The sequence below is a fragment of the Borostomias antarcticus genome (genome assembly GCF_949987555.1).
Source record: "Borostomias antarcticus genome assembly, chromosome: 1".
Classification (NCBI taxonomy): Eukaryota; Metazoa; Chordata; class Actinopteri; order Stomiiformes; family Stomiidae; genus Borostomias; species Borostomias antarcticus.
Window position 1 is genome coordinate 22,245,693 of NC_140234.1, and position 16,195 is coordinate 22,261,887.

The 16,195-nt window shown below is 47.1% G+C and overlaps 1 pseudogene across 1 annotated transcript in view; it reads right to left on the reverse strand.

Annotated features, from left to right (window-relative positions):
* The window catches only part of LOC311318600 (inactive peptidyl-prolyl cis-trans isomerase FKBP6-like), a 35,743-nt pseudogene that overhangs the window by 711 nt on the left and 18,837 nt on the right, over positions 1-16,195 (reverse strand). The window contains exons 6-8 of the transcript in view: positions 13,497-13,614; positions 961-1,050; positions 551-760 (exon numbers count right to left, since the gene is read on the reverse strand). The product of the transcript in view is annotated as an inactive peptidyl-prolyl cis-trans isomerase FKBP6-like (transcript). The remainder of the gene's footprint in view (positions 1-550; positions 761-960; positions 1,051-13,496; positions 13,615-16,195) is intronic.

The window sequence follows — 16,195 nt, forward strand, 5'->3', positions numbered from 1 at the left end:
TGAGAAGCAGTCAATGACACTAACAGAACAAAACAAGATTTTTTTGTTCCATGTGAAACAGCACAGCCATAAAATATTTTCATCTGACAGGATGCATTTTCACCTGCTGAATTTGTTCTCTGATATAAAAATGTCAAACAAAATATATGCACAAAAGGAAATCAATATTATATAATACATTTTCAAAAATATATGTTTTTCTTTAATTATAAATCCTATTAACTTCAATTGTAGTTTTAATATCTGACCCAGCATTTAGTACCAAGCCCATGCTGTTGGATTCATTTTCAAACTACAACAAAGTCAATAGCCCATGCTAGTAAATTGACAAAATGTACAACAAACTCAATAATATTCAAATTATACTGTGGTTTTGGGATTAATCATACAATTTCACAGTTGTTGAACAAAAAAGTTGAATTATGAGAATATACCAAACACAACCAAAGAATTCTTCACACATACAGTTATATACGAGTCATTTCATGTGTTTTCAATCTGTTGTTTTCAATCTGTTACACTATGTTGTTCTTCACTCCTTAGTCCTTACCAGGCTCAGAGCCATGAAGTCATCCACTTCACACTTGGGCCGAGTCAAGGAAGTCCAGAACCTGGACCTCGTAGAGCACAGTGGCAGCTGGGGGGATGTGAGGAGGACAGCCCATCTCCCCGTAGGCATAATCAGGCAGCAGGAGGAACCTGGAGAACTCTCCCTTCCTCATGGTCCGGAGACCAAGCTCCAGGCCATACAGTGTCACGTCTGTGAGGGAACATTAATTGACTGATTTTTTTATTTAAACAAATACATCACAAGATGCCTCATTTCCTGAGGATGGCACATGTCATGAAAGCATTCCAAAACACTTCTTGCCAAAAGGACGTGTGTGTGACTGAGTAAAATGTGATTAATGCAACCGCTGTCGAAAAGCAGAGGCGCAGCTGTGTGTGTATCACACGCACCCCTTCCAAGCTTCATCATCCTTGGATACTTCTGGTGGTTTGTGGTCTCGAACGGTCGCTCCGAATACTCCAGAAATCCAGAAAAGCGAACTGTGGATGGATTGAAGGGAACATTAAACAAAGAGCCCCCATTCAAGTAGATGTATATATAGCATATAGCCTACACGTAACAGCGGCGAGGTACATCCTGCTGTAACAAGTGGACAAGCCTCAGTGCGGTGTGTGCGATGAGAAGAACATGTTGCTAAAGATGTGACTTTGCCAATATGTTCGCTAGTGGAATAACTCATGTTTTTAGAACCCGAGAGAGGGTGCCGTGTGGACATGTACACCAAGGTCCTGAGGCGACGCCCTTTCAGACAACCCCGTTGGATCTTGATCTGACATTTGTCTGCATGGGAGTTTTGTTCGCTCTCTCTGTGAACCTGATCTTTTCTTGGCTATTAGATCAATGGAGAAATCGCCACCGAAACATTAAGGTTGGTAATCAAAGTTTCATTGTACTTTAATCATTTACAATTCAAACAATTACAGAAGCTGTTCTGTCTTTGTGAAGCCTTAATGACCTAAATTGAGCCTAAATACCATCTGGTATTTCCTTTATAAATTAGGATGAAAACCTTGGAAGACATTGATTGGTAAGTTGATAATGTTTTTTTCAGTATCCAACCATGTGTGTGTGTGTGTGTGTTTGTTTGTGCGTGCGCGTGTGCATGCATGTGTGAGATGTGTGTGTTTGTGTAAAATGTGTGGTATGATGCATTTTGATTGTACAAGTGTACTGAAATCATCAAAAGTCATTTTAGTTTCTTTTATTTTGTTGTATCTCAAGGGCCCAGAGGGACAGTGTGACAGTCTGGGTCGACAGCTGCCCTGACCATCTGGAAGTGCTAATGCAGATGTATGAGCGCCATTGGGACTGTCGAGGACAAGACGATTCAGGTTCTGACTCCTATGATCCGGGGGGCTGTGGACAAGACCCGGTGTCTGAGATGAGCAGAGGCTTCGCCCCCGTGCCACCTGGCGGCGTCGCCAAGCCCTTTCCAACACGCAAGGGCAAAAGTTCAAAGGGCAAATCAGAGCTGAACGTTCCTCTCTCAGCCAAGGCCGACAGGGAGCGTCTGGTGCTGCCTCGCTGTCAGAGGCTCTGTTGCAAGAGCTCAGACTCTCTGGTGAACAGGGCAGCTGTCACAGCTCCATATGACACAGCACTGTCTGTCACCGGTCCATTTGACACAGCCCCATCTGTCACCGGTCCATTTGACACAGCCCCGTCTGTCACAGCTCCATCTGACACAGCCCCGTCTGTCACCAGTCTATTTGACACAGCCCCGTCTGACACAGCCCCGTCTGTCAGACCACCATTCACGATCACCAGGACCAGTAGAGTTGACAGCCCCGCTAACGCCTTATCCACCCCCATGGCGTTTACTGGTGTGCTGGTAAAGGGACAATCTGACCAGGACGTTCCACGATCACCACTTGAGGCGAGATCTGGAGCTCTCTCGGCGTCGGAGGCTTTTTCGCAAGAAGTGGGAGGGAGTCTATCAAGGGTCGGCCATTTCCACCTCGGACTCTATGGTTAAGAGGGCCGCTGACACAGCTCCATCTGACACAGCTCCATCTGTCAGTCGACCACTTTCCATGACCAGGATCAGTAGAGTTGACAGCCCCGCTAGCGCCTTATCCACCCCCATGGCGTCTAGTGGTGTGCTGGTAAAGGGACAATCTGACTGGGACGTTCCACGATCGCCCGAGGCCCACTGGAGGCGAGGTCCGGAGCTCTCTCTGCGTCAGAGACTCTTTCGCGAGAAGTGGGAAGAAGTCTGTCAAGGGACGCACACTTCCACTTCGGACTCTCTGATGAAGAGGACACCTGACACAGCTCCGTCTGTCACAGGTCCATCTGACCCAGTCCCTTCTATCACAGCTCCATCTGTCAAACCACCATTCGCGATCACCAGGACCAGTAGAGGAGACAGCCCCGCTAGCGCCTTATCCACCCCCATGGCGTCTAGTGGTGTGCTGGTAAAGGGACAATCTGACTCCGATGTTCCACGATCACCCGAGTGCCACTGGAGACAAGATCTGGAGCTCTCTCAGCGTCGGAGGCTCATTCGTAAGAAGTGGGAAGAAATCTCTCAAGGGGCGACCTCTTCCACCTTGGACTTTCTGATGAAGAGGGCACCTGACACAGCCCTGTCTGACGCAGTCCCTTCTATCACAGCTCCATCTGTCTCTCCTCTTCCCCCTACTCCACCACCACCACGCCCCCCTACTCCTCTTCCTCCTCCCCCTACTCCACAACCACGCCCCCCTATTCCTCCTCCTCCACCATTTGCGATGACCAAGACCGTTAGAGGAGACAGCCCCGCTAGTACCTTATCCACCCCCATGGCGTCTAGTGGTGTGCTGGTGAAGTGGCAAATGTTCCACGATCTCTCCAGTTCCCCCCAACACTAGCCACTGAACAAAAACAAGACATTCAAGGCAATACATAACAAATAACCCCACGATGACAGACTGACAAACACATCTACCCAACCACCCACCTACCAACCACATGTCGAGGCCACTGGGGCAACTCGGGCTCTTGAGATGACATCTGTCCTCACATCCTGGTCCAAATTACCAGAGTTTAGTTCATCAGCACTGTAGACAGGATTCTTCTTCATCATATCCACGTATGTTGTCTTCAGAGCACCACGTGTGGCTTTACCATGCTTGGGTTCCCAGAGGACAAGGTTTGAAGTGATGAGGTCAGGGCGTTCACAATGGTCAGCTATCCTTAGTCTCCACCGATGTATCTTTGTGTTCATCAGCGGTAGACCAATGTAGAGGTCAACAATGTTCATGTGTTCCATCCACAAGATGTCCTCGGCCGTACGGAGGTAGGTGTAGACTACCCACCTACCTACCTCCTGGGGAGGGAGGTAGGTGGGTGGGTAGGTAGGTAGGGAGGTAGGTGGGTGTGTAGGTAAGTAGGTGGGTAGGTAGGTGGGTGGGTAGGTAGGTAGTTGGGTGGGTAGGTGGATAGGTAGGTGTGTAGGTGGGTAGGTAGGTAGGTCGGTAGGTAGGTGGATAGGTAGGTAGATAGGTGGGTAGTTAGGTAGCTAAGTAGGTAGGTGGGTAGTTAGATAGGTGGGTGGATAGGTAGGTGAGTAGGTAGGTATGTAGGTAGGTGGGTGGATAGGTAGATAGTTGGTTGGGTAGGTAAGTGGGTAGGTGGTTAGGTAGGTAGGTAAGTGGGTGGGTAGGCAGGTAGGTAGGTAGGTACGTGGGTAGGTAGGAATGTAGGTTGGTAGGTAGGTGGGTGGGTGAGTAGGTAGGTAAGTAGATGGGTAGGTAGGTAGACAGGTAGGTAGGTAGTTAAGTAGGTAGGTGGGTAGGTAGGTAGAGGGATAGGTAGAGAGGTAGTAGGTAGGTAGGTAGGTAGGTAGGTAGAGAGGTAGGTAGTTGGGTAGATAGGTGGGTGGGTAGGTGGGTAGGTGAGTAGGCAGGTTATGTAGGTGGGTAGGTAGTAGGGATGGGCACGAGTACTCGAGTACTCGTTGTTGACGTCAGTACTCGAGTAACCATGGCGAGTAATTGTTTCACTATGAAAAAAAATGCTTCGTTATTCATGCACCTGCGCACTGTGCTTTTGGCTACCTGCGTGAGGCTACTCACATCAGTCGCAACATGTCTGCTGCTTGTAAAAGTACAGTCTGGAAATACTTTGAGAAAGAAGGGGAAAACAGTGTGCAGTGCAAAATCTGCAATGTGAAACTTGCTTATCATAAGCAAACCAGCTCAAAGCAAACCAGCTCAAAGCAAACCAGCTCAACCACATGCGGTTAAAGCACAATGAAACAATGAATTAGACGACTAGACAACAACCCCGAATCACATCATTTGCTAGCCCGGCTAGCTCACGACGATGCGACGCCAAACGAACGGAAAAGATAAGTAAAAGAACACAGTATGTCCACTGTGACGTTTGTTCTTTAATAAATGCAATTGGATTGAATGGCTTAAATTGTTGGTTGTTTATTCATATGCAAATTCGCTATAACGAAATACGTCGGGATAATTTCTAAATAGTCGGGCACGTTTACTTAATCGGGCACATAGCCTACTGTAGGCCTACATCGATGGCCACCGACCTCCCGGATTTATTTTTACGGTAGGCTACAGAACAGCGAGTACTCGAGTACTCATTCATTATGAATATAGAGTACTCGAGTATTACAATAACTGAAAATGCCCATCCCTAGTAGGTAGGAAGGAAGGTGGGTAGGTAGGTAAGTGGGTAGGTAGGTAAGTGGGTGAGTAGGTAGGTAGGTCGGTAGGAAGTTAGGTAAGTAGGTGGGTAGGTAGGTAGACTGGTAGGTAGGTAGGTGACTAGGTAGGTAGATAGATAGGTAGGTAGATGGGTAGGTAGGTAGGTGGGTAGGTAGGTAGATAGATGGGTAGGTAGGTAGATGGGTAGGTAGGTAGGTAGGTAGGTATATGGGTAGGTAGGTAGATGGGTAGGTAGGTAGGTAGATAGATAGGTAGGTAGAGGGGTAGGTAGGTAGATAGGTAGGTAGATGGGTAAGTAGATAGGTAGGTAGATAGATAGGTAGGTAGAGGGGTAGGTAGGTAGGTAGATAGGTAGGTCGGTATGTAGATAGGTAGGTAGGTAGGGGGGTGAGTAGGTGGGTAGATAGGTGGGTGGGTCGGTGGGTAGTTAGGTGGGTAGGTAGGTAGGTAGATAGGTAGGAAGGTAGGTAGGTGGGTGGATAGGTAGGTGGGTAGGTAGGTGGGTAGGTAGGTATGCAAGTAGGTGAGTAGGCAGGTTATTTAGGTGGGTAGGTAGGAAGGAAGGTGGGTAGGTAGGTAAGTGGGTAGGTAGGTAAGTGGGTGAGTAGGTAGGTAGGTCGGTAGGAAGTTAGGTAAGTAGGTGGGTAGGTAGGTAGACTGGTAGGTAGGTAGGTGACTAGGTAGGTAGATAGTTGACTAGGTAGGTAGATAGATAGGTAGGTAGATGGGTAGGTAGGTAGGTGGGTAGGTAGGTAGATAGATGGGTAGGTAGGTAGATGGGTAGGTAGGTAGGTAGGTAGGTAGATAGGTAGGTGTCTGGTGGATGCAACACATGAACAAAGTTGACCTCTACATTGATCTACCTCTCCTGACCACAAAGATACATCAGCGGAGACTGAGGATAGCCAGCCATAGGAAACGCCCTCCTGACCTCATCACTTCAAACCTTGTCCTCTGGGAACCCAAGCATGGTCAAGACACACGTGGTGCTCGAAAGACAACATATGTGGACATGCTGAGGAAGGACCCTGGCTACAGTGCTGATGAACTAAACTCTGGTATGCTGGACCAGGGTGTGTGAAGAAGTGTCATCTAGACCATCACCATCTACCCCATTGGCCTCAAAATTAGGTTTGTTCAGTTTGGGGTTACTTGTTATTATGTCTTGTGCTTTTACTGATTTTATTTGAGAATACAGTCTCTGAACGTTCTCTGCCTGTGGACTAAGAGACTTTGTGCAATAAAATGTGTAATAAAAATTGAATTAAAGCCGCAAGCAACAATGAGACGAGGTCCTACGGATACACCCCCTTAAAGCTCAATGAGATTTGAGAAGAATGAGAAACTTTTTTATGGTTCAATATTCACTTTTACTTCCTATTAGTTTATGCATTGGCCTTAGCAAGACCCCAAAAATCATTTTCGTGACATGAGACTGCATGAGACCCTGTGAACTTATTATTTTAGTATGTCGGTATACTGGTTAGTACACTGGCGGGAAATCTTGTGGTGGAAATGGAAGTGACACGTTTCGCGTGTCACAATATCAGGAAGACAACAAACACTTTGCCCAGCGAAAATCTACATGCACATACTGTACAAGAAAGAACACTGGTATTTACCTGCATTGAAGACATCCTTCCACAAAGTAGCTACAATCTTCCGATCCAGTCTGCGCACGCACGTTTGTTATCATTTTCCCCCCATCATTACAGCGAGTGAGTGGGGGATTGTGGGAAGTGTGGTTAAAACGCAGTGCCGATTTTATCACGACCAGAGGGGCTGCCAAAGTGCCGAGTTATCTCATGTAGCTTTAATCAAATAGAAAATGTCTTAGTACATCTTTGCAAATTATTAAGTACAATAGCCTACACGTAGCACAACTACCAATTGAATATACCTTGCTGAACGAAACTGACTGTTGCTTCTCAGTCAAATGGTTGTACTCTCCAAAACATGTAAGCATCTTTTCATTGTGTGAGTCATCACATGCAAAACAGTCCATTCAGTTGTCACAATTTGTCAGGAACATAATAGCATGAATATCATCACATTACATTATATGAATCTCTTGTAGAACATTTGCTAAATTGATTACAGTAATTGACTGCCAGGTGAAACTAGAACTTGACTAATGAAGGGTGAGTGTCACACATTCTCATTTCATTCTCAGATGACCAATCAAACACTATGTTTAGTTACCTGACAGGTGCTATCCATGAGTATGATTTTTACCAAACATATATTAAGAGCAAACCAGAGAGAATAAGAGAGAATCAGTACAATTAGAATCAGAATCTAAACATGGAGGCACCTGGCCAGGTAAATGAACAAGGACAACTGGCTGCTCGAGGAAGAGCACGAAGAGGAAGAGGAGTAGGGGGGAGTGGTGGTGGAGTAGGGGGAAGAGGAAGAGGAGTAGGGGGGAGTGGTGGTGGAGTAGGGGGAAGAGGAGGAGTAGGGGGGCGTGGTAGTGGAGTAGGGGGAAGAGGAAGAGGAGTAGGGGGGCGTGGTGGTGGAGTAGGGGGAAGAGGAGGAGGAGTAGGGGGGCGTGGTGGAGGAGTAGGGGGAAGAGGAAGAGGAGTAGGGGGAAGAGGAAGAGGAGTAGGGGGAAGAGGAGGAGGAGGAGTAGGGGGGCGTGGTGGTGGAGTAGGGGGAGGAGGAAGAGGAGTAAGGGGGGCATGGTGGTGGAGTAGGGGGAGGAGGAAGAGGAGTAAGGGGGGCGTGGTGGTGGAGTAGGGGGGCGTGGTTGTGGAGTAGGGGGAAGAGGAGGAGGAGTAGGGGGGCGTGGTTGTGGAGTAGGAGGAGTAGGGGGGTGTGGTGGTGGAGTAGGGGGAAGAGGAGGAGGAGTAGGGGGGCGTGGTGGTGGAGTAGGGGGAAGAGGAGGAGGAGTAGGGGGACGTGGTTGTGGAGTAGGGGGAAGAGGAGGAGGAGTAGGGGGGCGTGGTTGTGGAGTAGGAGGAGTAGGGGGGCGTGGTGGAGGAGTAGGGGGAGGAGGAGGAGGAGTAGGGGGGCGTGGTGGTGGAGTAGGGGGAAGAGGAGGAGGAGTAGGGGGGCGTGGTGGTGGAGTAGGGGGAGGAGGAAGAGGAGTAGGGGGGAGTGGTGGTGGAGTAGGGGGAAGAGGAAGAGGAGTAGGGGGGAGTGGTGGTGGAGTAGGGGGAAGAGGAGGAGTAGGGGGGCGTGGTAGTGGAGTAGGGGGAAGAGGAAGAGGAGTAGGGGGGCGTGGTGGTGGAGTAGGGGGAAGAGGAGGAGGAGTAGGGGGGCGTGGTGGAGGAGTAGGGGGAAGAGGAAGAGGAGTAGGGGGAAGAGGAAGAGGAGTAGGGGGAAGAGGAGGAGGAGGAGTAGGGGGGCGTGGTGGTGGAGTAGGGGGAGGAGGAAGAGGAGTAAGGGGGGCATGGTGGTGGAGTAGGGGGAGGAGGAAGAGGAGTAAGGGGGGCGTGGTGGTGGAGTAGGGGGGCGTGGTTGTGGAGTAGGGGGAAGAGGAGGAGGAGTAGGGGGGCGTGGTTGTGGAGTAGGAGGAGTAGGGGGGTGTGGTGGTGGAGTAGGGGGAAGAGGAGGAGGAGTAGGGGGGCGTGGTGGTGGAGTAGGGGGAAGAGGAGGAGGAGTAGGGGGACGTGGTTGTGGAGTAGGGGGAAGAGGAGGAGGAGTAGGGGGGCGTGGTTGTGGAGTAGGAGGAGTAGGGGGGCGTGGTGGAGGAGTAGGGGGAGGAGGAGGAGGAGTAGGGGGGCGTGGTGGTGGAGTAGGGGGAAGAGGAGGAGGAGTAGGGGGGCGTGGTGGTGGAGTAGGGGGAAGGGAGGAGGAGGAGTAGGGGGAGGAGGAGTAGGGGGAAGGGAGGAGGAGTAGGGGGGCGTGGTAGAGGAGTAGGGGGAGGAGGAGGAGTAGGGGGGCGTGGTGGTGGAGTAGGGGGAAGGGAGGAGGAGGAGTAGGGGGAGGAGGAGTAGGGGGAAGGGAGGAGGAGTAGGGGGGCGTGGTAGAGGAGTAGGGGGAGGAGGAGGAGTAGGGGGGCGTGGTGGTGGAGTAGGGGGAGGAGGAGGAGGAGTAGGGGGGCATGGTGGAGGAGTAGGGGGAGGAGGAGGAGGAGTAGGGGGAAGGGAGGAGGAGTAGGGGGGCATGGTGGAGGAGTAGGGGGAGGAGGAGTAGGGGGGCGTGGTGGTGGAGTAGGGGGAGGAGGAGTAGGGGGGCGTGGTGATGGAGTAGGGGGAGGAGGAAGAGGAGTAGGGGGGCATGGTGGAGGAGTAGGGGGAGGAGGAGTAGGGGGGCGTGGTGGTGGAGTAGGGGGAGGAGGAGTAGGGGGGCGTGGTGGAGGAGTAGGGGGAGGAGGAGTAGGGGGGCGTGGTGGAGGAGTAGGGGGAGGAGGAGTAGGGGGGCGTGGTGGTGGAGTAGGGGGAGGAGGAAGAGGAGTAGGGGGGCATGGTGGAGGAGTAGGGGGAGGAGGAGGAGGAGGAGGAGTAGGGGGGCGTGGTGGTGGAGTAGGGGGAGGAGGAGGAGTAGGGGGGCGTGGTGGAGGAGTAGGGAGGCGTGGTGGTGGAGTAGGGGGAGGAGGAGGAGTAGGGGGGCGTGGTGGTGGAGTAGGGGGAGGAGGAAGAGGAGTAGGGGGGCATGGTGGAGGAGTAGGGGGAGGAGGAGGAGGAGGAGGAGTAGGGGGGCGTGGTGGTGGAGTAGGGGGAGGAGGAGGAGTAGGGGGGCGTGGTGGAGGAGTAGGGAGGCGTGGTGGTGGAGTAGGGGGAGGAGGAGGAGTAGGGGGGCGTGGTGGAGGAGTAGGGAGGCGTGGTGGTGGAGTAGGGGGAGGAGGAAGAGGAGTAGATTACATTACATTCCCCCCACTGTTTCACCTCCCTCTTTGTTTTTGTGGCAACAGTTATTTCCCCTATTATTATTAATTATTAATAATTATTATTATTATAACGGCCTGCTGACCAAACTCTCCCCTGGTTTCCGTCTGTACAGATAGTTCCATGCATGTTCTGTGCCTTGTGTGATGCATGTTGTTGGATAGTGGTGGTGCCAACGAGGAGACATATCATATTGTATCATATCATTCCTATCATTCTGTTGTTAATTTGTCACCTTATGTTATTGTATTTTGTATTTGTATTGTATTATTTTGTATATTATTGTATATTGTTTTGTAGGCTATATTGGGCGGCTGTATCTCAGGAGGTAGGGCAGGTCATCATCCAATGATTAGGTCGGGGGTCTAATCCCTGCTCTTCCTGTCCACATGTAGAAGTGTCCTTGGGCAAGACACTGAACACCAAATTACTTCCAATGAGCAGGCTAGTGCCTTGTGTGGCAGCTTGCCGCCATTGTGAATTTGCGTGTGAATGGATAAATGAGAGGCCATTGCAAAGCACTTTTGGATAAAAGCATTTACGATCCATTATATTGTATTTGTATTGTACTCTAGCCTATGTGTCACTTGTATGTTACTGTATTTTGCTCTGGCCTGATTTGTCCTAGCACTATTAATGCACAATCAGACCAAAGCAAATTCCTTGTATGTGAAAGCCTACTTGGCAATAAACCTGTTTCTGACTCTGATTCTAAAGGCTTCTGACTCATGTTCCTCTAATCCCCTTGGATCATGAAAAAATGGGCCCCTGGGCCTGGATGTGTAGAGGGGCCCCCCCTCCTTACCAGCCCCCCCCACCCCCCTACAGGCTCCGCCGCAACACTGTTGTTCTCAGCGTTTGTTTTCTTTTAAAAAATAAAAAAAAGGAAATGCAAGGAACCTGTTGTAAAGCATCTTACTGCCTTGACTCTTTTTCTTTTCAAATCTTTCGTTTTGCTGCTCCGCTTAATATGTGTCGGTGCTCCATTTTACATGTACGGTTCTTTGTCAAGATCAAACAGATTGAACCAATTGACCTTGTGACCTGCACCTGTGTGATCTGTCTTGAGTTCACAAACTTTAATAGTGCCCTCCATAGACTAGTTGTATAGCCTTTTCATGGATCTATGGAAAGGTAGCCTACATCCCACCCATTAGATTAAAGAGTAGACTATAGAAAATATGTAGCCACACAAGCTTCTCTCTTTTTTAAAAAGACGTGGGCCCTTATAAACTGTTCAAAATATAAATAACAGATTATGAAATGACTGTGAGTATACACTAGACGACTGGCTTCTGCTGATTTTTGTATGTCAACTGAAAAACTGGGTATCGCACATTTAACGACTGGACGAGTTTACACTACACAATTGTGTCCAGAATCTGCTCAAAAATATCAAACATGTTTGATGCTACGACTTGCTCCGACTCGGATCGGGAGAAGTCTGTTCTCATCATACACTTGCCGATTTAAATCTGTAGGCTAGGCTACTTATGATCATATACTATGGTTCAGATCAAAACGTTGACAAAACTAGCACTTTTGAGAAAGTCTGATTGCTCTACCACCGTTTTGGTCATACAATGGATGTGGATGGGCACCTTGAAAAATCTTTCAAAAACATGTTAAACTCTCGATTTCAAAGACTGAAGAGGATGTGCAGTACACCGCTGTGAAGTTGAACCCGCCCAGAGCTGCCCCCAAGTGGGCATATCCGGTCACTACAACAACATAACACACGTACTCATTTGAAATATTCGACCTGGCTTGAATACAATGTCCCTGTGACATACAGCATGGGTTGTGTGTTATTATACAGTACAGTATGTGTTGTGTGTGATATAGGTATAATTATGTGTTATATACAGTATGTGTTGTGTGGTACAGGTATAATTATGTTATATACAGTATGTGTTGTGTGTGATATAGGTATAGTTGTGTGTTATATACAGTATGTGTTGTGTGTGATATAGGTATAGTTGTGTGTTATATACAGTATGTGTTGTCAATCAATCAATCAATCAATCAATCAAAGCTTTATTTCGATAGCGCATTTCATACCCAGAGGCAACACAATGCGCTTTACAGAGAACAAGGGAGGTGGGCATACGACCCACCCATACATATTCCAGAGGGAAGCAAAAAAACAGTAATCACCCGGGGGTCAGATAAGTGAGCTGTAAAAATTCTTCCCTGACCCCTCTCAACAAGGCGATCGAGCAAGCTCCTGGAGTATGTTTGTCTACCGGCTAAGAACATGTATAAAGCCGTACATTACATTAAATTACATTTCCGAGTAAGAGAGGCTCAAAAAGCATCATAGGAGAGACATGGCAAATACTGGTGTGTGTTTGCTATGGCCCAGGCCTAAAGCCGGAAGTGGGCTGGTTTATGTCTGTGTGTACGTGTGTGTGTGTTAACTAAATGCTACGACATCCACAGCAGACACAGGGGTATCTATTGGACTCCGGGAGGTCTGCTGGTGACAGTGGGGCATCCACTGGACCTGGTTAGAAGATAGGAGGGAGAGAGAGAGGCACTAGGGAGAGGGAAGGCAAAACAGGGTTAGTAGCACACAGAGCCATAAAAGCAATACAGATATTAAAACAGGCAACCTGGAGCAAGCTCCTGGAATATATTTGTCTAATGGCTAAGAACATTTATAGAGCAATAAATTACATTAAATTACATTTTCAGAGGTATAATTATGTGTTATATACAGTATGTGTTGTGTGTGATATAGGTATAGTTATGTGTTATATACAGTATGTGTTGTGTGTGGTATAGGTATAGTTGTGTGTTATATACAGTATGTGTTGTGTGTGATATAGGTATAGTTGTGTGTTATATACAGTGTGTGTTGTGTGTGATATAGGTATAGTTATGTGTTATATACAGTATGTTGTGTGTGGTATAGGTATAGTTATGTGTTATATACAGTGTGTGTTGTGTGTGGTATAGGTATAGTTGTGTGTTGTACCTATACAGTGTGTTATGTGTGGTATAGGTATAGTTGAGTGATACAGTATGTGTTGTGTGTTACAGTATATTCAGTATGTGTTACATTGCATTACAGTCATTTAGCAGACACTTTTATCCAAAGTGACTTATTTCAATAATTGCATTTAATGTAGATACTGTAGTAAACATACTACTACTCGTACTACTGGGGGGGATATGGGTGGGGAGAGAGAGAGAGAGAGAGAGAGAGAGATAAATAAACTAAGTTTGATTCAAATGCAACTTCAGCTTAAATCTATTTAAATCTAGCCCTACATTTATTTCAATTATAGCCGCCTGGACTAGCCGTCAAGTCACAGTGTTCTATCCGGTCTGTGACATCACGGGCACTACGGCGTAACATGTAGGCCTACGTTTGTGTGAAGGAAGGAAGGTAGCCTGGGTATATTTTAAACCTACGTGATACTGATGCATCTCTAGGCACTGGAGGGCCTTCTCCGGGCTGCACCACCTCCTTCAGGATCCCGCCATCACCCAGGACGTCCTGCATCTGTAGCCCCATGCGGTGGAACGGGCCCTAGCATAAAACAAACAACAGGAAAGGTTCGTTCAAGCTAGCTGGCAGGTAGTTGCTTACTTTCATCGCCTTCATTTCTTTTATATATTTCTAGCCATGGATTGTAATGAATCGACCGAGCTAGAGCTGTAGCACCAGACAGTTCGCCGTTCAGAATTTTGGCACGCGTGCACCAGTGGATGCTCGTGATGCACGTGACCCCATAACCTGCACGACAGCGCGCGTTTGTCTTGATCTTAAAATCTGTTTAACTCCAATAAAATATCTGAAGTTAGTGGGATACGATCTGTCTAACGTTACCTGTAAGTTAACTAACGTTAGCTAGCCAACTAGGGCAATAAATTGCTAACTAACGTTAGATGCACGTCTCTAATTTACCTGGGTAACGCTACCATCCCCTTGTCGCCCACGGGGGTCTAAATAGTTTCGGATTCTGGTAGAAAATCCATTTGCTGCCATGATGGTTAGCTACCTTTCGGTGGTTTCTCAATACCGGTTACACCGTCGCTGACAGTAACTATCTAGTTTATCTCGCACGTTGAGACTGACTAGTGAGTAGGCCAAGTAGTTAGTTAACTAACGTCAGTCGCTAGGTGGCGGTTAGAGCAATCATCCGGGAAATGTCGGGGTCAAAATTGAGTTCTCAGGTGTTTGAAGTTTGAAAAGGGAACATTAGCGGCTGATGACAGGTGCGTTTTTATATATCTACTGATTTATTTGCTATTTAAGTCTTTATTGTGTTGCGTGCAATAATTAACAATCAAATGGTCATTATAAAATGAAGACTAGACGTAGCCTATTACTTACCAGTGATGAAGTGTTTGCCGCAGACAAACAAATTTGGGGTCCCATTGTCATGACTCAATGGCATTGACTTCCCTTGGGGTCCTCCCTCCTCCTGAAGCTATAAATTGCGTCTTTTGCCCTCTTAACCTACTTGGTAGTAAGGAGAACCGAATGTGTGTATGAGTTTTATTGGTTATGGTGCACGACACAACACAGCAACTTTGGTGACAGCCTCTTGCTCTTCTAGGCTATCTCTAGTTTTGATCACTTTTTCACCTAAAGTGGGCGTGTCCGTTAAAGCTGACGTCAAGTAGCTCCAGTCTCACTTCCCGTCATGCCTTTCGCGTGTATGCAGAGAGAACGAGGTGCCCAGATATTTATATTTTAGACGTCCCAAAATACCTCACATGTCTACCAATGTACACATCTTTATGGTAGACGTTAACTTGCTGAAATGCGCGTTTTTTGTTTTTCCACCATAACCGGGAATGGTAAGGCTGAGAAAGTAGTCTCCGTAGGGGTCGGTCTATCAAGTCAGTACACTCTGGTTTCTCTTCAGATCGCATAAATCTTTCGCCTTTTACTAAAGATTTCCGTGGAGAGGAACATTACGAGTATCAACCAATTTTTTGATGCCCTGCTTTAATGCGGGGCTGCCTAATGTGTTCAAATAAAAAGTGCGAACGGATGAACGTTATCCCTCAGCGGTAGCGATCTTATACTGACTGGCTTTGCTGTGTCGATGCACACATTGGAGTGCGAGGCTTTAGAAGAACAACGTTCTTTACAGTGAAAGCCGTCAGGAATCCACCCAAAAATCCAGTTACATCAAACCGGACCGAACTTTCTACCAAACCGGTAGAAAATGAATTAGCCTACAGGTGTCAAAGCCAGGCCACATGATATAAACATGACTAACCAAATTAATCACGTTCACATCACAAACTTTCAAGTCTGTTGTAGTATTTTATTATACTTTATAAAAATGTGAAACAAAATATATGCACAAAAGGACATCAATATTATATAATACATTTTCAAAAATATATGTTTTTCTTTAATTATAAATCCTATTAACTTCAATTGTAGTTTTAATATCTGACCCAGCATTTAGTACCAAGCCCATGCTGTTGGATTCATTTTCAAACTACAACAAAGTCAATAGCCCATGCTAGTAAATTGACAAAATGTACAACAAACTCAATAATATTCAAATTATACTGTGGTTTTGGGATTAATCATACAATTTCACAGTTGTTGAACAAAAAAGTTGAATTATGAGAATATACCAAACACAACCAAAGAATTCTTCACACATACAGTTATATATGAGTCATTTCATGCGTTTTCAATCTGACTTTTGCCAGAGCAGTTTCCTTTTTTAAAGAATGCATGCAAATCTCTCCATTTAATTTTTACTCCATATGCTAATAGTATTGAATCTTTCCTGCTGGGGGCAGGGTTTTCCTTTAGTAATCTAGGGGGATACAGGCTGTTTATTATAGGATTTTTGTTTAAAATCCACTCTGACAGTAATTTGTGTCAGTGCATTTGCTGAGAAATGATAGCATCAAAAGGTACAATAAATTTAGTGTGATTTCCAATAAACGTTCAACATGTTACAATAGCGTAATAGTACATTGTCCTCCAAACTCTAAAGCACCTCCATTTTTAAATCACCAATCACAAATTCACAGGGACACCTAAGTCCTTGGACACCAGTAGAGCTACAGGGGCAGATCAGGGACACACCACCATCCCACACACACACGTCACAGGGTTATCTTCAGGCCAA